A 23,218-nucleotide genomic window follows, 5' to 3' on the forward strand; every position below is an offset into this window, starting at 1 on the left:
ACCTGCAGCTTCACTTCACACCTTAATTAAGCGTGTCACAGGGAGATTTGTAGTGATGGAGAGGAGCTGGGGAGAGGTCGGAAGTATGGCATATCTGTATGGATTAGTTTGAAATTGAGTCATCGTAGCCTCCTGCTAGGCTGTTGCCACAGGGAGGGCTACTACTGAAAAACAAGTACACTTGGAGCCAGATTCGGAAGTGCATGCAAAAACAGGGAAGTGTTCATCCACGAACAATGAACACTTTCTTTAAAAGCACCATCTTCTGATAAAGTGCTAAAGTGACGGTCTGCCATCAAAGCCACGATTTTAGCATGTGCCTGACTTACTGCTTGACAACAGCCGTAGAAACTATGAGAAATGCAAGGCTGGCAAGAGAGGATTCTGTTCTCAGAAGCACTGCTTTAGCACGCCAATAAGAAGAGTAAAAATACAGCATGAGGGCCTGATTCTGAGCTTTTGCTAAATATAGCGAGGAAAGCCGACATACTCACCTCCAGTTTCCAGCACCATCATTCTCAGATGGGTGGAATTATTGGTGGGGAAATGTGCTTTCCAGCAGCAAATGCTACTAAAATCTCAGTTGTGGGGGAAACGTGTTACAGTGGCATTGCAAGCATTTCTCAAAAGACTGCCACTTTTCTAATTTAAGAACGATTTGAACACCTCCTTTGGCTGGTGCAGGAAGGGCATTCTGGCCTCTGAATACAGTCTTTGCCAGCCCCTTACATGTGAGGTGGTTGAAAAGGGTGTTGCCATGCCATAAATCACGGCTCGGGAAAAGAGGCGACTTTGTTTATTGCCGCCACTTATGCATTACATCAGAATACATGTCTACATGGAAATGTTTCTTTCAACTCAGACATAGCACTTTTCCATTATAACATGCACCTCTGAATCAGGCCCACCAATGAGGTGCCATTAAATGCTGCTACACACTTATTCCTTTATAAAAATAGCATTTCCTAGACTGCAGCCCCACATTTCTCGTTTAATGAAAGCTTAAGAAAACATTCTTAAAATAGAGCACAACATTTCCCCACCAATGTTTCCACCCACCTCAGAATGGTAGTGCTGGAAACTGGAGGGGAGAATGTTTGTTTTCCACGCTATATTTAGCACAAGCTCAGAATCAGTGCCTAAGTGTCGGACTGTAATGACCCAGCCTGTTTGAGAATGGCAGGTGCTTTTATTATCAGGCCCACATGACGGCTTGGCAATCCACCTGGCAGGACACATCCCATATTGAAGGAGGCTTTTGTTTAAGGGGTGACAAAACTGGACATGTGGCAAGGTCCCAGCAAGGCGATCTGAGGGTGAGAGCTGTTTGATAGCTCCTTTTTTGCAGCATCACCCTGCACACCCACCAGGCTTGTGACCAAACTGTTTGCTTAACAGATGGCTCACGTCCAACATTGTCTGTTAAGAACTTTATTAACACAATTTTGGAGATTCTGGTGGTGTTGTAAGGTACAGCGTTCCGTTGAGTGATGCTATGTGTGGGACTTCCTGGCAGGGGAGAATGGTGCTGACGGTTCTTTGCTCTTCATCTTTACTTGGACCAGATAAATCAGCCCATAAAATTGCAAGAGATGGACGAACAAACGTGACTAAAACCCACAAGTTCCCCATTCCCCTCCAACAGCTAATAAGAGCTCTGCACCAACTGGTCCTCCCAAGTGGCAGCCCCTACAGCCACTGGTGGCAGCCCGATTGCCTTTTGGAACTGAAGCGTACCGTGCCTTTCTGCAGTGCATTCCTTATGGAGGAAAGGGAGCTCTGACAAAGCCAGGGAATTCATCCTTTCGCCCCAAGGGGTAAACAAATAAAAAGAATTAATGAAAAAAAATATATAGCCTAAGATTAAGAGTCTAAGGGCCTCATTACACGGTAGGCGGTAAGGGTTTACCGGTACCGGTATTTTACCGGTACCGGTAAATCCTTACCGCCTTACTACGAGGTCCCTTTGCGGGTTGGGGAATTTAACGCCTGCTTTTTGCAGGTGTTAAAAACCAACCCGCAAAGGGACCAGTGGAGCTAATTACGGTACCACAATTTGCGGTACCGTAATTAGCGCCTTCCCCATTCCCATAGAGCCCTATGGGGCAAAAATGGGAATGGGGAAGGGCAATGGTGGAAGGGGGAATTACCGCCCCACCAACATTGGAATGGGGCGGTAATTCCCCTTTCCACCAAGGCGGTGCCGGTATTTTACGGGCATGAACCATGGCGCTAATAGCGCCATGGTTCACCGCCTTCCGTGTAATGAGGCCCTAAGAGTAACCTGCATGCCCGCTTACACTTGGTGTCATTAAGATTTAAAATGTCGGCCAATGTTCAACATCCACTTTGACCCTGAGCAATACCGCTTGAACTGTGGTCTGGGGGCTTGCTAGACACGTCTTAAAATGAAAAGAGATATACACTGTTTACTATACTGTATACTGAATGGGGAGAAAGAGCTGTGACCGGTACCCTATTGTGCAGTTTGTGTAAAACAATACACTTGTCCAGCAAAACACACACCGATTTCCTATCACAGAGGTACTGTATACTTGATGTAGGACAGCTCTGCAAAGCATGTCATACTGTCTGTTGCCTCTGGTGGATACAGAGCATATCCTGGTTGCTTGAGGTGCCAACCATGGAGAAAGTGGAACGGTGCACACATTTTCCCCACTGGCCCATCAGAAATAGGAAAAAAGATTGTTAAATCAGCCAGAGGCCACTCGCCGATACAAGGGATCTTGCTCTGGTTCCAATTGGACAAAAATATGTTCCGAAGTTACAAATCTCTATGACAGAAGCTGTACCAATTGCAGAGAAATGGAGATACTCGAAACTATAATAAAACAGTTTAAACCATGTGTGCATGCAATTTTAATATATACATGCAGGCTTCAGAAATCACTACACAGCTACAAAAGGTTTGAGATGTGTGGTGGGGCTTCTGTATCATTTCTCTGCTCATCCTGGAAACAATTGAACACCAGTTACAGTATCGATGTTGAGGCCCACAACAGGTCAGAATAGCGAAATCTTACAATGACGCCATAACCAAATTCAACACAATTCAAGAGCATGAGTGAATGGTATTGAGCCCCAGCGAAATTGGTAAGATTTGCGTTATCTATAAATGACAGCTGCTAGAGGCGTATGTAAGATCAGGGAGAACTCATATGTAAATGTGATAAAGTGTGTGACATGATTCTAGAACGTACAGGCATAATACTGCCCAAACCTTAAAGGATACCATTGTACCATGATTTCACAAGGGGTGATTAAATGAGCAAACGTGTCTGCAGATTAGGGGTAGATTGTCTTATGATGGATAAAGTAGGCATTTAAAACTGATAGACAAAAGAGAGTCAGTCATCTCATATGCAGCCTCACTCGACTAAAAGGCCATGGGTGAAAAATGTACAGAATAAATAAGCAGGAGGCAATATGTATTGAATTCTGGTCCCATTTCCTTCTGCAGTTGCCTTAATAAGCTTTGCCATGAACAGTAGGGATATTTTTCAACTTCTGCTTACAGAATTAAACTAATGACACATATCTGGTGGCACACACTCCTCGTGCAATCAGCTTGAATCACATCTCATCCTTAAAGACCCACAAACAATACTTCTCTTGTCATGCTCCCACCCTCTGGAATTCGAAGGCCCCCTCGATTCTTCGATTTTGCAAATCTCTAACAACAACCGATCAAGGACTAATTCCAATGGATGCACATATTAATCATTTTATTTTTACATATTGCAATTGGAACATAATCATGTGTTTTTTTTGTGCTTATTTATCCTTACCTTGACTGACAAAAGAGCCAGCATTCAACATTAGCTAGAATAATTGCTGTTTTTGATGAGTTGGAAAATGCAGTGGTAAAATCCATTTAAATCTTCTATATCTGTGTTAGTTTCAGTTGTGATCAAAGTCAGATCTACATACCTTCTCCCTACCAGTCACACTAAAAACGTCCTTATCAGCATAACTGCAGTAAAAACCAACAACATTTCTTTTTATGGGTATATAAGTGTTCATCATCATCATTATCCCTAGAAACACTGTTATCTAAGAGGGTGTGATTGTCCTTGTGGCTACAATACTGCTCACAACAGTTAAAGCTTCTGACAAACACACATAAGTGAGATGAAGCACAGGCTCACCTCTCCCATCCACTGCCCTCCCTCCAAGGCAGCTCATTTAAGTTTAAGTATGGTGGTGCATTCATGCCTCTTCTGCAGCCTCCCCCAATCAGTCCTAGTGGTCTCCGTGGTGTGTTTAAGGCATCAGCTTGGGCTCCTGATCTTTCCCTCTTTATGCTTTGTAGATAAAGTAGATTACTCTCACCCTTCTTCAACTTCAACCATCCCAGAGAGCAGGAGATTTAGTGAAATCTACATTGGGGGCAAGGGTTGGGTATCAATCAACCATGCTCCTCTTTTACCCATGAGCAGCATTAATTTTACTGTTGGGCAGTGGCATCTGAGGAATATTTTCTAAGGGGGGCATAAATATTCCCCATGAATATGTGTCAGCGCCCATGCATAGTGAGGGAACCCGAACCCACCTAAGTGAGTTGGGGGGTTAGAGGATTAAAATAGTGCATTTTACTGCACATTTTTTGTGAACAACTGAATAAAATGCAACATAGTGTAAAAACAGTTTTGTACGATAACTTGGAAAATAATCCATCAGATGCTAAGTCACCAATAGTGCACAGGAGCATTTTCCAACGCATTTTCAATATGCCTTTGCCCATTATATGCTAGTGTAAAACATATTTTCATGCTGACTGTACCCATACGCATCCATGCTGGATGCAACAATATATTCCAGTATTGCTACATAAGAACATACTTATTTGTAGGTTGCCCATATTGCCATTTATGACACTATAACAAACCAAGTCCATACTGGTTCTGCCAATATCTCCCCAGAAAGACATTCCTGCTGGGCTTGCCTTCAATGCCAGTAGAAAATGCCATGCCATAGTAAGAAAAACTGCCCAGTCTGGTTGCACCAATATAGGCCAGTAAGGCCATGTAAGAAAACTCATTATGTGGGCTTTGCCCTTAATACAGGGAAAACACCATGCCACAATAAGAAAACATTTGATGACTGCTGAAATGCTCCCCATGTAAGAACACTCCTGATGTTGGCTTTGCCCTTAGCACCAGTGTAAAATGGCAGGCCTTAGTGATAAAACATGTCTTTGCTGGCTGCCAAAACACTCCTTGATGTAAGAACAAGCATCATCTTGGCGCTGTTCTTAATGCCTGCATAAAATGCCATACTATAGTTAAAAAACATGTCTCTGCTGGCTGCACAAATCCTCCAACATCCATGTAAGAACACTCATCATGTTGTCTTTGCCCTTAACACAAGTGTAAAATGCCATGCCATAGAACGTAAACATGCTCCTGCTGGCTATAAATATGCCCCCCATGTTTCAAGAGCAATCATCATGGCTTTGCACTTAATGTGAGTATAGAATGCCATACCATAGTGCTGGTTACACAAATGCACACCTCATATGTCATAACAACCATCATGTTGGTGTTGCTCTTAAAGCCAGTATAAAATGTCATGCCATAGTAAGAAAACACGTATTTATTGGCCACACAAATGCCCCCATATGTAGGAACGTTCATCTTGCCTTTGCCCTTGTGGGCGCACATACAAGATAAAGAAGCAACGTATAAACACCAGAATTATCGTGAAGGATGACGTATATTAAACCTATTTTACACCTAGTGTGCCATACATTAGAGAATCGGGAGCTCCACAGGGAAGTACGTGTGCGAATAACACAGAACACATGTGTGGTTTTAAATAGCAGGTTAGGTAAGCACGGTTGCTGCGATGAAAAGTAAATCTGCAGCAAATGTAATATTTTTATATTTTGTTTAAACGTAACTTAGAAGTATAAGAATTATAAGGGTTAGGTATATGAATTAATAATAGTTTGGCCATATTTTAGTAGGCCCATGGCATACCAGACCAAAGCCTTTGTGTTGTTGTTTTGAAAGGCCAAAGCTCACAGTATAATTGAAGTTTTGCTGACACTCGCAGAAAATGCTAGATCAGTTTGCCAACGGTGAGACACCAAGAATCCCACATTAGCTAATCATTTGTTGCAGAAGTAAACGTATCACATAGGAAGAGAACTGCAGTCGAATACCAGGTGCAGTCCCACACAATAATTTGAAGGTTATTGGGTTGGGTACAAAGGGCCCAGGCAGCAAGCATAAATAGCAAAGTGAATTAAATAGGGGAGATTCGGTTTCACCAACTGTGTCTTGCACAGTTTTTTCTGTCAAGAGCTGGCACGATGCAAGAGAGAAGGCGGGAGGGAACAGGTGCATGGGGGCGAGGGAAGAGGGGAGCCAATCAGGGGACTGGGGTATGGTGTTGCAGAGGCTGAAATAATGCCTTTGTTGCTGTTTCCTCATTATCCCATTGGATAGATTTGGTGGGATGCTGAGATGCTGTGGCTCGCGCTGTCTCCAATGAAGGGGTTCAATCTGCATTGAGGGATTTATCCACCTGTACCTTAGCAGATGCCAACCAATGGCATGCTAGAGTTTCTGTAGGTTAGCAGATAATTACGTTATTGGGGGAAGGGATGCTTAAGGGTCATGATGTTATGAAGCAGTGTTGAGGGTGATGTTCGAGGAAATGTTTTTATCCAATAATTACATGTAAAGTATATGAACCTATGGGGGTTGTGTGATGATCCACCAATTATGTATTAGCACATCCCCAAAATGGTACTGATTTTCAAAGTATGCTAATATGAGGTTTCCTTGTATACATATTGCAGCCCTTTTGACCGGAGACAAAAATGTATTAAAGTTCAGGTCCATGGAATTGTTTGTTCTCCTAGTTGATTGTTCAATAAAGCTGGGGTTTTCTGGAATGCTGTGCTTGTCTTTTGGATTACTTTTGTATTTTTCTTGGATTGCCCCTGGAAACCCCGGGTCTACACCTTTAACACAAATTTAGAATGCAATGCTATAGTATTAAGAAAGATTGGGCCGAATTACAAGTTTGCCGGTATTGTATTGTTACAATTGCACACATCACCTTACAGTGAAGTGCAGTTAGGGTATGTTGTATCTTTTTATCTATCACTTGTTGGGTACTTTTTATATGTTCCTAAGGCAAACTGGTGCCTGTTGTCATATCTTTACGATTACTTACTATTGACACCGCTGAAAACTGAACACGCTATGGAGGGCACAGACCGTTGTCAATTCACTGCGTTTCGCTAACAATTTGCAACAATGGCGAGTGCACGTAACTGTAGAGGTGGTAGTCCATCTGGGAATTTCCTTAACTACATGTCAGTGTAGAGATTGCATGCCAGCATGGAGGCGTGGTCAGCCAAGCCGGCATATGACGGAACTCCGTTGGAGGTCATGTGATTTATGTGATGACCGGTCACATGGGTCAAACTAGTGTTGTTGTTTAAAGGGCCCATCTTTATATAACAATGCCGTCAAAATGATGGTATTTCCCAAAGAGTTATATGTGGACATCCCTAAATGTGCACATAACTCAACTCACAGCTCTTCCTGCTGCTGGAACAACAATACAAAATTGCAAAATAGTACGGTGCAAAATTAAATGTAATCAAAACGTAACTTGCTGGGACTCAGTCATTGTCCTACGTTTATTGTTATGAGACATCTAACTTAGAGACTCCAATGTGGATATTGCAATTTGTGCGAAGACAATTACTGCATAGTATTAGCGCCACATGAAAGAGAAAAGGGGACAAGGGATCCATGTCAACGTGAGTTAAACTCCCGAAGTTCCAGCGTGTTAAGCCCTTTGTCTAACGTTTTAAGATTGAAAATCCACAATTGTTCTTTGTATGTCAACTTGTTCCTGTTTTGGACAGGTCCACTAGTGACAATTTTCTCAACACAAAACCACGTTAGGTCTTCCACACTATGGCCTTTCTCCACAAAGTGAAGAAACATAGGGGCATTAAGGTTATGAGTTCGATTTTTTGAACGATGTTCATTAATACGAACATGAACCTCTCTTGAGGTTTTGCCTATATACAACATATTACAAGGCTACTGGACCGCATACACCACATTTTTGTTTTCCCTTCCCCCACACAAGTGGTCATTTTTCTTGAGTATTTACAAGCTGTACATGATATACAAGGATAATGTCCTACTAATGGGTTCAAATTAGTGTCTCTAATAAGGTGACACTTAGGTGGAAGTCGATTTGCACCAGTTAGTTTTTGTCTCAAATTTTTGCCTTTCTTAAAGGCAAACAGTGGTTTTTGAAGTTTCATTCCTGTCGAGTTCAAAATTCTCCAGTTTTTTAAAATGATTCCTATGATCGCCTGACTGTGCTGGCAAAATGTGGAAACACACACCAGCTGGTCTTGGTCAGGAGACTTAGTCTGGGGACTGAGAAGTGCCTCATGATTCGTGTACCGTACTCACTTCCTGGACTGTTTAACTAGTTTTTTGGGGTACCCTCGTTCAATCAGCCTAGTTTCCATGACTTCTGCATGTTTGTTGAAGTTCACCACATTTGAGCAATTCCGCCGAAGCCGTAAGAACATTCCATGTGGGAGATTCCGTAATAGGCTTTTAGGATGTTGGCTGGAAAATTGCAGTGTGGTGTTTCTTTCCGTTGGTTTCCTGAATAGCTCCAATTGTATATGGCCTGATTCATTGTAAATAGAGAGGTCCAAAAATGAAATTCTCGTGTTGGAAAATTTAAAAGTAAAATGTAAATCGTCATCTATCTGATTTAACCAATTCACAAACAGGCCAAGTGTGTCAGCATTGCCTTCCCAGATCAATAAGATATCATCTATATATCTTCGGTATAACTTGATCTGTTTGACAAATGGGTTGCTATCATGTTACAGTTTGTTTTCCTCAAACAGTGCCATGAAAATAATCGCCAGGTTAGGGGCAAAAGTAGCCCATAGCAGTTCCCTTACTTTGCAGAAAGAAGGTTTCTTTAAATTTAAAGAAGCTATTTGCCAGGACTAATTCCGCTGCTTGACACAAAAACTGGGTTGGCACACTATGTGGTAAAGGGCGTCTATCCAACATAATTCGCAGACTGTTTATCGCTTTGTCCTGTGGAATGTTGGTATAAAGTGCTTCTATGTCAAGAGTGACAAGAATTTGTTTGGTGGAATCAAATGTCAAGCCCTCCAGCAAATTAATCACATCCCTAGAATCCAATAAGAATGTTGGTGTTGCCATTGCCAGAGGTTTGATAAAGAAATCAATATATTTTGACAGTGGTTCTAAAATAGAGCCACGCACTGATACAATAGGACGTCCCGGCAGCTGGCTGCTGTTTTTATGAATTTTAAGGATTATATAGAACAAAGGAGTTTGCTCTTCTGAATAGTTAATAAATTCAAACTCTTTTTTGGAAAGATAACTTTCCCGCTGGGCTTTTTCACTTAGTACCAATATTTTTTCTTTTATTGTCAATGTGGGGTCACTATTAATTTTCAAATAGTGGCCAGGAGTATCCACAGTCTTTGTACTTCTTGATCGTATAAATTAGGATCTCAGACTACAATGCCAGTGCCTTTGTCGGCTGCTTTGATCATTATAGATGGATCCTTGGACAAAGTATCTATGGCAAGAAATTCGACCAAACTGAGATTAGGCCCATCCCTGTTTCTTACAAATTGAATAGCTTTTTCAAGCTCTTTGAGTACAATTTTTTCAAATGTGACCACTTCAACTGGGACATCCGATGTACTGGGGGTGAAAGAAGATGGTTGTGTTAAACCAGATAAGTTAGTCTCTATTGGACCATCTTTATCTGAAAAGTAAGCGTTCAGTCTGACTTTTCTCAAGAAATCTTTTACCTCGCTGGTGAGAGTCATAGCACTGGGTGTTTGTGTAGGCACAAAATAGAGACCCCGTTTTAGAATTGACAGCTCAGGTTCTGTAAGTACCTGTGATAATAAATTAAACACGGGTAATAGTTTGTTTACCAACGGTACGCCTGATTCCGTGTTTTAAATTCTCGGTGGGTTAACCCTTTTGGGGGGGCATTCTGCATTTGCATGTTGTGGGTTGCCCTGCCTTGTGGGAAATTTCTGTGGCCTCTCCGACCGCCCCTTCCTCGAAAAGGGTGATCTCCCATGGTGGAATTAGAGGCCTCCTCATTGCTCGAGTTACTAGAGGAGGTATCCACCTAGGATGGTCATGCCACAAGGGCTTTCGCTTGTTATTATAGCTTTATTGACCTGCATTGAGGGCTGTACCAGGTGTTATGGGCCCTAAAGACAGAGTTAATGGCCCGAGCGAAGTATTTAATTAAAGTACAATAAATTGCAACATGGTAAATACATTTTATAGACATTAAGTATTTATTTGTAAAAGGGTTACCGGTTGGAAAGTGCAGGTTCCAAAAGAAATGCTTCAATTTCATGATTAAGTGTGTGGTGCCATAGAAATTAAGGGTGCAAATGATAAATTGTCCATGTGGAACAAGACTGGGGACTCCTCTTCTATGTATTGCTAGGGTGGGAGGAGTATGCTACTAAAGTGTAATCAGGTGTGTGTATGCCTGACCCCTGTTTTCATTCAGTTTAATTCAAGTGCGCTCCCCCCCACAACACAAATGTAAGGTTCTAATTACTCTACACAAACATGCATTTACTGTACATCAGCAAGCTGCATCTGCACATACATTCAGTAAACATGAAATGTACTTACATTTCTGTGCCTTTCTTTTATATTGCCATTTCCATGCTCCAGTAAACGTTCAGCGGTACGTGCATAATTCCTTTTTCATTTTGTTGCCAAACACACAGCTTTCCACGTGTTCGACGTTACACAGTGCTGCTCATGTCTGTCCCTTTTTTACTTATCTAAAGGCTTTACTATCTACATTAAAACCAAAAGTGTTGCCTATGCTTTTGTTTTCCTGTTTCCTTTCCGTGGGTGGCCCTACATAGACACGTTGGTCTTGCAGTGCATTTGAGAACAGAAAGTTAACTCTTTCCGTTCCAAAATGACACACCGACCAATGCGTAAACTTTTGCAGGCTTGCCCGCCCGCCAACAGTCCCGAGTGTTCATGTACGTAACTGTAACCCAAACTACGGGCGGTAATCAATCTACAGGCTATACCATTGTGCATAGCTCGCAAATTGACCAATCACCATTGCCAAACACCCACTAGGGTGTTCTAATAGGCAATATTGATCTTGGGCCTTCCTCTTGTCTTTTCAGGTCAAGCAATGCCTTATACGGAAATCCCTATCCCAGGGAAAGATGTGGCCTTCGCAGGCTAATGGGCATTATGTGTGTGAGGCGGAAAAGGGGGTAGGAACAGTCTGGCCTCAATCATAATTTCTGGTAGTTCAATGTCTGTCATTGGGCAGAAGTGCTGACCAGCGGCAATTAATGATTGGACATCCACTGGGTTTTTGAATGGGGCAGATGCTTACTATTGGTGGGCTTAGGCTTGCTCCCAGCCTGAATCTTGGATAAAAGGAGGGCTCCTACAACTGTTCATCAGATTATTGTTGGAACCAAAATTTCTATAAAGAAGATCAGCCTGATGATCACCTGAAGACTACCTCTGCACCTGACCAGCATCGTCTCCAATGTTGTCCCGGTGAAGCCCATCTCCTCTGTCTTGATCTCAAGAAGGCATTCAAACACCTAGATTAGTGGGAAAATCCAGTTCCAACCCCTGTTTGGGGATCTGTGCCTGTTGAGCCTGCTTTGGAAGTTTCCCTTGACCAACCAGTGGACTGGGATCAGCCAACTCTTTCCTGGGCTCCCTCACTGCAGCCGTTACTGTTCCGTGCAGAGACTTGGAAATTTGAAGATCTTCAGCTTGTGTCACAAGTTGCCTGCTCCTGCATTTTCAGCCATCTCACACCAAGGGAAACTGTGCTGGGGACACTCCTGTGATTGCCACCTGAAGATAACCTGTTGATGCCTGACCATGGTGACTCCCATTGCAACACTGCTTCTTTAATCTTGCTGGATGTTCTGATGTGATCTTAATCTTTCCTCGTTTTGATCATCTACTGGAAGCTGCCTGGAACCGATTCCTGTGTACCACAACTGACTGACACTAAATTCTGACGATGAAAGTTACCTTGGCACTGGCAAACCTTGTGCCTTCCTTGATCAGATCAAGTGCACAAGATTGTGTCCTCAACATATTCCGGAACACCAGCAGTGGTCACCAGCAGTGGTCTCTGGAAGAATCAGAGTTAAGTGGTAAGTTAAGATACCTATTTCTATCCCCCTCTTTATCTCATATGGTTACATGTGTGTACATTCCAGGCCCTAGCTCACTCTTACCTGACCTTTGGTAATGGAACGTGGGTTAAAGATCCTTCTCTAGGCCTATCCCAGTGTGTTGGATTGAGTTGCGTACTTACATGAAATGTACTTGAACTTTTATCTAACCTAGGAACTCTTATTAATTATAACCATTAGCACAACTATTCCCATATAAACCTACTTGGAATTCGTGAAATTTGGGAACAAGGCCCCAAAGTATCTTACAGTTGGATTTTATAAGAATAAGGGAAGTCACCAAAGATGCCTAAATTTGGCACACTGACCACTAACTTATTCCTGCAGAACCTTGTACCTTTACCCTTCAGGTTCTCACTTCCTGTAAATACACTGCATATCCGCTTTAATTGACTTCTAATATATCTATGCCTATCTATGTGATGCATGCATGCTACATGTCTCATACTTTTTTGCCCTCTGTATGTACATTATGTGACTTACCCTATATGTCTCTTTGTAAATCTGCTATGTTGTATACCGTGCTAATGTAACCTAAGATATGCACCCAAATGCATTTGGGACAGGCACGCTAGACAAATAAAATAAATATAAGTACAAATACAAATATGTTGATTTAAAAGAGTTTGTCTATTTTATTTGCATATAACTACTCACCTGTATTGCTCTGGTAATTGTTTATTTGCAATACTATTTCTCCTAAGGGTGGATGTGTATATATGTTTTAAACGGTTTTGTGTGACAATATTTAGAAGTGATTTCGATATTCTTAGTGTGTAACTAAAGACCTAATACATAACTGTATTTGTATAAACTTACTGACTAACTGGAATTATTGGTGTTGCCCTGTGTGGACTCATTGGGGCCGATTCATGGAACAAACATGCCCGGAATAAAGTGGCGCAAGCTGGCGCAAACGTGAAAAAGGAAGCGCACGCCCATGCTTGCGATTCATGGAAGTCCCTGTGCATGTTTTTCTCGGGATGTGCGCCAAACCCGTGCGTGGCGCACACGGGCGCACATGTCATTGCAACATCCCGAACGCCGTGCATTATGCGCACAGGGAAAGCGCACAACGGCCGCGCATACAGCAAAAAGGGGGCGGGACACGGGGCGTAACACGCGGAATGGGGAACAACGTGTGAAAAAGAAGGCGTAACTGGGGAAGTACTGCAGGGAAATGCACGGAACGCCCACACGCACGCGAACACCCCGTATTCATGGATTTGAATACGAGAAACCCGCATGCGGCAAAAGACGTACATAGGCGTCAACGCGTCCGCCACATGAAGGCAGGCGGAAGCGTCTCCGCGCACAGTATAAAAGTGCGCGCAAACAACAAACACGTATATCCAGCTACGATTAATGCCCCATTTGTCGCAGCACTGATCGTGGGACACCGCAGGAGGAGGGGAATAGCCAGGGCCTGCAGTTTTTTACCCCGGACCAGCTTTTTTGGGATGCCTGATGACCACGTCTATGGCAGGTATATGTTTCCACCTCATATCATCCTAGACCTCGTCAGGGAGTGGGAAGATGACCTTACTTCCCCCACCCTGTGTTCCCAAGCATTGAGCCCCTTGGAGAAGGTGCTCAATATCCTGCATTTTTTGGCCACTGGATCATTTCAGTGGACCACTGCCATATAGTGGGGGGGGTCTCAAAGGCCACGCAGTCACGCTGCCTATACCAGGTTTTGGCAATCATCACTGCACGCCCCTCAGTCCGCAGGCACATATGCATGCCCAGAACACCCGCAGAAAGGCAGGCTGTCGTTCAGGGCTTTTACAGGGTGGCACACTTCCCCAAAGTGCATGGTGCCATAGATTGCACCCATGTGGCCCTACGTCCACCTAGGGCCACTGAGCACATCTATCGAAACCGCAAACACTGGCATTCCATCAACGTGCAGGTTATATGCGATGCTAAAGGAATCATCACCTCTGTCTATGCAAACTACCCTGGCTCCACCCATGACAGTTTCATATACAGAATGTCCGCCCTGAGCCGGGCCCTGGAAGCTGGGCAGCATGGCGACACATGGCTCCTAGGTGAGTACAAATGCCCTTGCACATGCATGCAAGTCACACACAGACAAATACCCAAACCCTAATAATCTCAACTATTATCACCTTCCCAGGGGACTGTGCCTACCCTCTGAGCAACCACATGATGACGCCAATCCGGAACCCCACCACACCACCCCAGGTAAGATACAACGATGCCCATATTGCAACCAGGGGCTTAGTGGAGCGCACATTCGGAGTGCTTAAGTAACGCTTCCGCTCCCTTGATCGCTCTGGTGGGCAGCTACTATATGCACCCCCAGTAGTGTGCAGGATCATTGTGGCAGCATGAGTCCTGCACAATGCTGCAACACAGCGGGAGGTACTGGTGGATATGGTGGTGCTCCCACATCCCCAACGACAGTCACAGACGATGCCCATGGGAAGGGACAGGGCACGTGGCGAAGCAGCCCGGACCCAGCTTGTGGCCACATTTTTACCTAAACTCCCATCCCTGCGCAGTGCACACAGTCCTGGCACATACCAGGTGACAATCGATGATTGACAGTCAACTGTCACAACCTTACCACCATGAGAATGTTCCCACAGATGTGCCACATTGTGTGTATCCCTAGCTACTTAAAAATAACCAATCCTGTGTGACCAAAAGGAACACATGCAAGGTGTGTATCACACACCGCTGCAAAACAGTCCATCACAATCCCTGCTGTCACCCAAACCCTGCCAAACCACATCACCCTTGTCTGCTACACCATGACATGGCATGCAATAGCAAATGACAAACACATGACCAATAATATACAAAGAGACATGTCATAAATTAAAACTGGCATGAGACAATGATGCCTGTCATGGAATCAGATGAAATGACTGACCAACAACCTCCCACACATACAAAGTCAGACACAAATGCTTTCCAACAGTCGTAGCATGAACACAACACGGAATGCCCGTTCACATGCACATTGGGCATGGCAAAATCCAAACTCCTGAACCCGTGTGCTGTGTGTGTCTCCTGCAACACACTGCACAGCACACAGCACTTTGAGCAGCCATTGTGTTGCAGATACACCTTGAGCATTACATGAAAACAACTAATGAAATCTACAACCAAATGACGCATGTACAGGGTACCCAAATGGCAATAGATCATGTGCTGCATGGACACCGCGGGCCTGAAAATGTAATCTGTGTGCACCTGTGGCCATGGAAGGGTGGATGTACGTGTGGTGGATCATTGTGCAACTGTGCGTGTCATTAGGGACAAGCACTCAATATATGCATGTGAAATCAAGTGACCCTCCGTGTTCTGTACACATCACATGTGAACATTGGCCATGTGAACACCCCAGCATGTCAAACCACACCAATCCCCTGACACCTGAAAAGTAAAGAAAACACAGGAACAGGCATTGAGCAGCACAACACATCATGTACATAGTACCCCACAATTACAATGTCAGAGTACCCAAAACACTGTAGGCCAAACCAACTGTCCAACAACAAAAGACCCTCACTTACACATCACTGTGACCTTCTGAACAACTGTCTTTGGGGTATGTAGCCTTCTTCCTTCAAGTCTACCTGGCTACAGTATCACCCTACCCCTTGGGCTCTATGTTCCAGCTTGCGTGTAAATAGGGTCCAGCTCCCTCAGAGGCCACCTTGACTGGTAAAAATGCCACATTGCAGAGAACTCCAAGTAGGCAAACCCACAAACCAGTGAAAAAGGCTGTAGGCACCAAAAACCCCTGGAAGAGTCTCCAGTAGATGACTTGAGGTAGCAGGAAATGTCAAAGCACATGTACAAGCGCAACAATAGAACAATCAAGGTATCACAGTTGAACAATGGTCCAACAGGATGGGTACCATTCACGGTACATAACATACAATGATGATGCAACAACTGATGGGTAGTGTCACAGCTCCGGTGTCCAGGTGCAGGAATAGCACGAACCAACCACCCCCTCCGTGGTCTGGGCACCTGCAAGGTCAAACTAACACAGGTCTCTGAGACCCCGGCGGGGAAGGAGGGTCAGGGATATGTTGCATGGACCGGCATTGGTATTCAGGATAAACGGAAAGAGGGGCAGGAGAGTGGATGTGGATTTGCAAGGTAAAGTAGGCAATATACAACTAATCACAAAAACACATCCTCAATCAGAGAAAACATGTTCATCATGCACATTGTACCAAATCAGTCAAATGAAAGCCAAAGAGACACTTAACTCTGGGGTGAGTGCCTGCCTCCTGCCTGCGCACTCTCAGGCCCATTAACAGGAGCACTTCAATGCTGCAAAGAGAGCGTGAGTTACTAATCTGAATGTGTGTTTACAACACACACACACACACCCATCCATGCCCCAAAGTAAATGACATCTCCACAAACAAACTCCCCTGTCTGCTGCTATGTACCCATACGTTAGCTTGGGTCACCGATGGTACATACACTGTCAATGCAGTAAAGCCGGCGCATGTGGCCGCGCGGGAAATGGAAGACCTATGTTCAAGAATCAGACATGATACAATGGTCCCTGGGTGAGCTGCTAGACGCGTATAGCAAGGTGCAACTTCAGTACAAGTTGCGTCTGGCTGCCACAGATTTAAGTAGGTAGTGCATGTGGCAATTTGCACATGCAAATGACATGCACTCACCACAGGTCTGAGCCTCGCTGATTGTCCCTGTGCGCTGTATCATTTTCTGGCCAGGAACGCTACTACCCTAATTATTCTACTTCAATGGAGCAGGGGGTACTCGAGAATATGTTTGATGGCCCCTGCGTGTGGCCCTGACAACTAGTAAAGGCACTTGGCATTTGGCCCTCAACGCATGTCAGCTGTACTGTGTGCTTCTCCAACAATGCCTGGCAAAACTCCACTGCACTGGTGCCACTTAGCATCCATGTGCAAGTGGCCTGGTGAAAGGTAGTCTGCGGTGTGGGCCCTTGTGTTGCTCACCTTGCCAGGATCTCCTGGAAACATGCCTGCTTCTGTTGGACGTCTGAGCACAAGCCCTGTGCATCTGCTTGTGTAAACATCCACACGTCTGCACCACCGAACGTGCCCAGTTTTCTGTATTAGTCATCCCTGTGTCTGCTGGCAAAGGTAGTCTGGGGGCTCATCTTCCTGCAGAAAGGGCATGAAATATATTAATAAGGCTTGCCAGTTCCCTGTGTGTGTGTCTACATGCTGGTTGTCACTGGGCCAGGTTACAGCGCTACATCCAAACTCCTCCCACCATCATTGTCACTTTGACAGGCCAAGGTTGCAGGCTACTGTCTATGGCATGAAGTGCATCAAGCACATATACAGGCAAGAAAATAACATACATCACAATCCACATCAATTAATGGAGAAATCAATCACATACTCACCCAAATTCATTACAGACATGGGGTGGATGAAATGCAACCAATCCCCACTAGAGGTGTTAACACAAGTAGAACAGCAGCAGACAGACGACAGTAATTAAGGAAGTCCAAAGCCCTTGTGAAATATTTTGTAACACCAAACCATCCTAGCGATCCCATGGATAAGGGAAGCAGGAGTGGCCTATGTGAGTCAGGACCCCAAGCTGCAAACCCATACTCAAGACAAGTTTGAAGGGCCCAGCTGGAACAGACAGTGGATGCTTTCAAAAGCTACAAAGCACCTCCACCGTCACATGAATGCACAATAGACAAACAATATTAAACTATATTAACTAATTAAACTAACAATGAACAACCTACATAACCTAATCAAAATAACTATCAAATATTTAATATCAACTAACTAAACTAAAAGGAAAAATCAAAAATGGCCACATACGACCCGGGGGGGGGGGGTCACCCAGGAGGGGGGAGGTACAGGTGTACCTCAACACCCACATGCAATGATGTTGAGACAAAAAATAAACATCCATGGGCTCAACGCCTGCACACCACAACCTGTGTGGAAGATAATCCGTCGTCCAAGTTTGCCTCATCCTGTAAAGGATGACGTGGCACAGGAGCCTGACCACGCCTAGGCGCAGCTTGCCCCTCGTCAGCAGCAAGTCTGCCGGACGGGTGAGCTTGGTTCTGTGCGGCAATGACAAGCAGGTCTGCATGCAAAACCTCCCGTGATACACGTGCTTCCTCTTGCAAGGTAACACGTGTAGCACGGAGTTCTTCCTGTGTGGTCTGGCTGGACAACCGATGTACCTCCCGGCAAGCATGTAGCTCAGCCGAGATGGTATGCTCAAGCTGCTCAAACCTCGCCTCTGACCACACCCTCTGGGATGTCAAGAGGGCATCCAGAGTGGATCTGAGGGACTGAGACTCAGCCCTGAGGGTCGCCATGTGTGCCTCTCCATGAACAGTAATTGCTTGACGCAGAGACAACATTTCAGCCTGGTGTGCCCTGTCAGAGGCCGCCATGCCCAGCCTGAGCGAGCAGGCCGTGGACTGCGGGGCCTACCGCTGGAGAAGCACCTGCCTAGCAGGGGGGAGCACGGATTTGGCCACACGTGCCATGCTCGCAGCGATGTTATCAAGTGCTGCCCCCTGACATTCTGAATTGGCAGTCATGTCTTGCTCCCACTCAGTATACCTCGGTGGTGCATGGCCACTGCATTGCTGGGCTTGACACCTGCGGGATCCAAGGATCGTGCGTCCTTGTTGGGTTGGCACCGCCCACGGCTGCACGACTACATGCCCCCGTCTACGTGATGCACCAGGCACATCAGCGACTGGTGTGGAGGGTGACCCTGCGGCCCGATCCACCTCAGGCGGAGGTCCCACCACTGTCCGGCCCCTCAGTGCAGTTGTCGCGGACAGAGAAGTATCCACATCAGAATCACTCACTCTGACGTATGGACCTGATGCACATCCAACTCAACATGGCTGTCAGAGTGGTCATCTGGGCTGGACTCATAGCCAGCCAAAGACAAGATGGACTGGAGCACACGTGGGTTCTCATGGTCTACCACCCCACGACCCCCACTTGTGTCGGGATGTGGTTGTGATGACAACCCTGTGCCTGGCATGACAACACCATCCTCTGGCTCCATTGCGTCATCATCTGAAAAGTGGAGAGACAAAAATATTAGTACACATGTCAGAAGAACATTACACACATACACATAGACATCACACAGACAGCCAACACATGAAGCAGACATGTCACACACAAAACAGAACCTGCCATGCATGCCTGGTCAATTTGACATTGCATCAGTGAGTAGGCATGTAGAACTGTGTCACACGGCTCAGAAGTGGGTTGATACAGTGCAGAACATGTGTACGTTACTCACTATCTACATGAACAAATACCTCATGATGTGCATCACAAATCGTGAAGCCAGTGGAAGGGCTAGTTCAGGCATCACGTGCAATGTGCATGCAATGGGTTGCATGGCTACAATCAAAGCCCCCCCCCTCAGTGAAAATGCAGGGATGCCTTGCTTGGTAGCAAAAGGCTGAACAGAGACCTGTGTATTGGCAGACAGTGTTGATTAGCATCACTGGCATCATCTGAGTCAACTGACAACACAGCAGCTGATGATGGGACAGTAAGCAGGACACATGACAAACCCTCAGTAGTACACCCAAGTGTGCAAATGCAACTACACCAGTTGGACAGAGTCAGTGGGCCTGAAACTGGGGGAGGACTGTGCCCCACACAGACTATGACACCCTAAACATGTGTGTGATACAGGACAGGGCCGGAGTGGGCATGGGATGGCTGTAAAAATCCCATGAAATGTTGCTCATACAAGACACATACTACAATGATCATCCAGGCAAAGACACATAGGGGCATGCATGGAATGCACATGGAGCATGACTGGGCACTCATGTCCCTGCGGAGCCTCTGCCATCTGCACAGTCCAAGTGATACACCCTGCATGAAGGGCAGAGGATGTACCCCACTGCATGTGTCTGGCAGGTTGGCTGGTGGAAGTTAGCATGTACACAGGAGGCTTGAATAGGCCATTGTAGTACGCCAAAATGATGCACAAAAGTGCAATGGTGTAATTGGGGTGCAGGGGGGTAGAGGGGCAAGGGGGCATGCCTACGTGGAGTACCCGCATGCAGGCAGAGGACACATTCATGTCAGTCTTGCAAGAACATAGTCCCAGTGCTGAGAGAAAAACCGCCCCTGGCTACATGCAGAAGGGCCAGAGAGCAGGAACATGGACCGGAGGGGCATCTGGGTGACTAACATGTGAGTAGGGTGCAAGTTTGGTGATGAGGACAGTCCCCATCTGCTGTACATGTCCACCATCCTGCACAGCAAGCATGCATCAGTGAAGCATTGCATGACCAGCACATGAAAACCATGTACACATAGAATGTAGTGGCAGTCAAGCACAACACATCGCACAGGCAAAACACACATGGGCTGGACATACACGCAACAACACTCACTGGACTGGGCATCAAAGTCCTGCATCTCTCCCACTCCTTCGACCAATTATTGTGGTATGAACTCCGCAACGAGTGCCTCGTGCAGAGTGAGGTGATCCTCCTCAGGTGGTGGCCCACCGCCAGTCACCAGAGTCATGCTGTAATTAGAGGCATGCTTGGCCTTAGCGCTGCGTTTGAGGTAATTCCAACGCTTCTTGCACTCGGAAGCTGTGCGCACCTCATGGCCGAATGCACTCATATTATCCACGACATTCTTCCAGTGGGTATTCCAATGGGCAGCTGTAGTATGACAATTCGGCCCCACTAGCATGTCACGTCTGTGGGCCTGCACGTAGTCCACAAGGGAGTCCAGTTTCTGTTTGCAGAAAGACTTCTTCCTTGACGTGCATGTACAGTGAACTGCTGGCCCTGCTCACCTTTAACCCGTGCTGAGGGAAACGCCTGCGCACGTCGCATCACTTACGCGCTTAGGCCCTTTCCTCGAATTACACGCAGTCACACACGGACGTGTGGTTTTTTCACGTGCTGATCCACTATGCACCGGTGTTGAGGGAAACGCCTGTGCGCGCTATGTCACAGACGTCCTTACACGCTAAGGGCCTTTCCTCGAATTACACACTGACGTGCAATTTTTTCACGTGCCAAATCACTCTGTATCAAGCTGGCCACGTGAAAACACACGGAAGACCATGCTCCTGCCCAAAAGGCCGTTTTCCTGCCCCCAAGAGCCCCGAGCACGCTCCCACCTGCCATCTGCTGCTGCCTGCCTGCCTGCTGGCCACGTGCCTTGCTATTTGGTGCCTGCACGTCAGCCATCTGCAGGGGTCCAGTTGCTGTGTCCACCCTTGCTGGAACAGAAGACTCCTGACTGGGATACCATTGCTCCACAACCAAGCCCCAGGACCCAGTTGCCCACCCACGCCTGCCTCGGGGGTCGCCATGTCGAGGCAAACACCATCCGAGACCACTGGCGACCCCCAGCCAGAGAGGCAGAGGGCCACCAGCTTCAGTGAGAAGGAAGTTGGTGTCCTGGTGGAGCATGTCCTGGGGCATTATGAGGCCCTCTTCACACCATCGCGCGCCGACAAGGAAGGAAGGGAGAGGGTCTGGGAGGACGTCGTAGTTGCCATCAATGCGGAGGGGGTGGCAACCCGTGACAGCAAGCACGTCCAGAAGCGCTGGGAGGACCTCAGGTCCAAGACCCTCAACAAGGCCGGCGCCTCGTGAAGGCAGAGGATGCAGAGGGGTGCCGGGTCCACCTGAGCAACATCCAGATGAGGGTCCTGGAATGCCTAAACCCAGCGCTCCACGCTCAGATCCTTCGGAGGAAGACCCGTCTGGAGTTGAGCGGTAAGTGGCAATGCATTGCTGTGTGAAACAGGGCATGTTGCAGTGTGCTGGTAGTCAGCTACTTGCCTGCATGTGTAACATAGGCCATGTATGGATGTGTGTGCGCCGGGAAGTCATGGAAATGCATGTGAGACCAGTAATGCGTCAACCACATGGATGGTGCATGTGTTCCAATGAGACATGGGGAGCTGCATGCGGAATGCACACATGTATGCATGCCAGTCCCTGTTCTTGGACATGGGTGGGGGGTGAGAGATGGGTGCTGCTCTCATGTACATGTATGGTGCATGTCTGTGTGTCTGAGAAGTATGTGTTTGACTTTGAAACGCCATGGATGCATGACACATGTCCGTGACGATGTGTAGATTCACTCATGCAGTCTGGTCACCATTGTATCCACTGTGTCTGTGGTGTACAAGCCATGATGCATGACCCTCTGGTGATGTGTGTTCATGGGATCAGTATGAGCCATGATGCATGTGAGTTTGAAGGCAACATTTATGTCCATGGAGGTCCTTGTACATGGATGCTGTTGTTGATTGATGTGCCGTGCCTGTTTCTGCATGTGTGTTACGTGCATTGACCCATGTGTTCTGGAGGGACAGGATGGAAGTGACGTTTGACAGTGCCACTCATGTGTTATTGCTTCCTGTCTAGGGGACTATCGTACAGTGCCCTGATACTTGTGTTCTATGTCTCCCTCTACGCAACGTCGAGTGAAGAAGAGGGCGGAGACGGCGCTGTGGAGCCAAGCAGATGGGATGCCTCCACCGGGCAGCGACGCAAGGCCCAGCCACCCTCCCAGGAATTGCCATCATCCGGGAGCGAGGGGACTGGTGCTGAGTCTACCACTACGGCTGTAGTGGAAGGGCCGGGTGAGCACCCACAGGGGCTTCCAATGGCGGAAGACGGTGCAGAGACATCCAGGTTGGTGGTCTCCACAGAGGAGGAGGAGCCCGCTACTAAGCCGCACATGGGCCCTGGTGGAGGTAGTACCCCTGGTGCAAGTGGTGCAGTCCAGGGCCAGGGTCAGGAGGCAGCACAGGTCAGCCTGGAGGGGCCTGTGAATGTCGCTGTCCCTGACCCTGTGACTGCACCACCATGCACCAGCAGGGATGCCCCGTCCCAGGCCCGTCCGCAGGTAGGGG

This window comes from Ambystoma mexicanum, chromosome 2q (assembly GCF_040938575.1).
Source record: "Ambystoma mexicanum isolate Mex_15411 chromosome 2q, UKY_AmexF1_1, whole genome shotgun sequence".
Lineage (NCBI taxonomy): Eukaryota > Metazoa > Chordata > Amphibia > Caudata > Ambystomatidae > Ambystoma > Ambystoma mexicanum.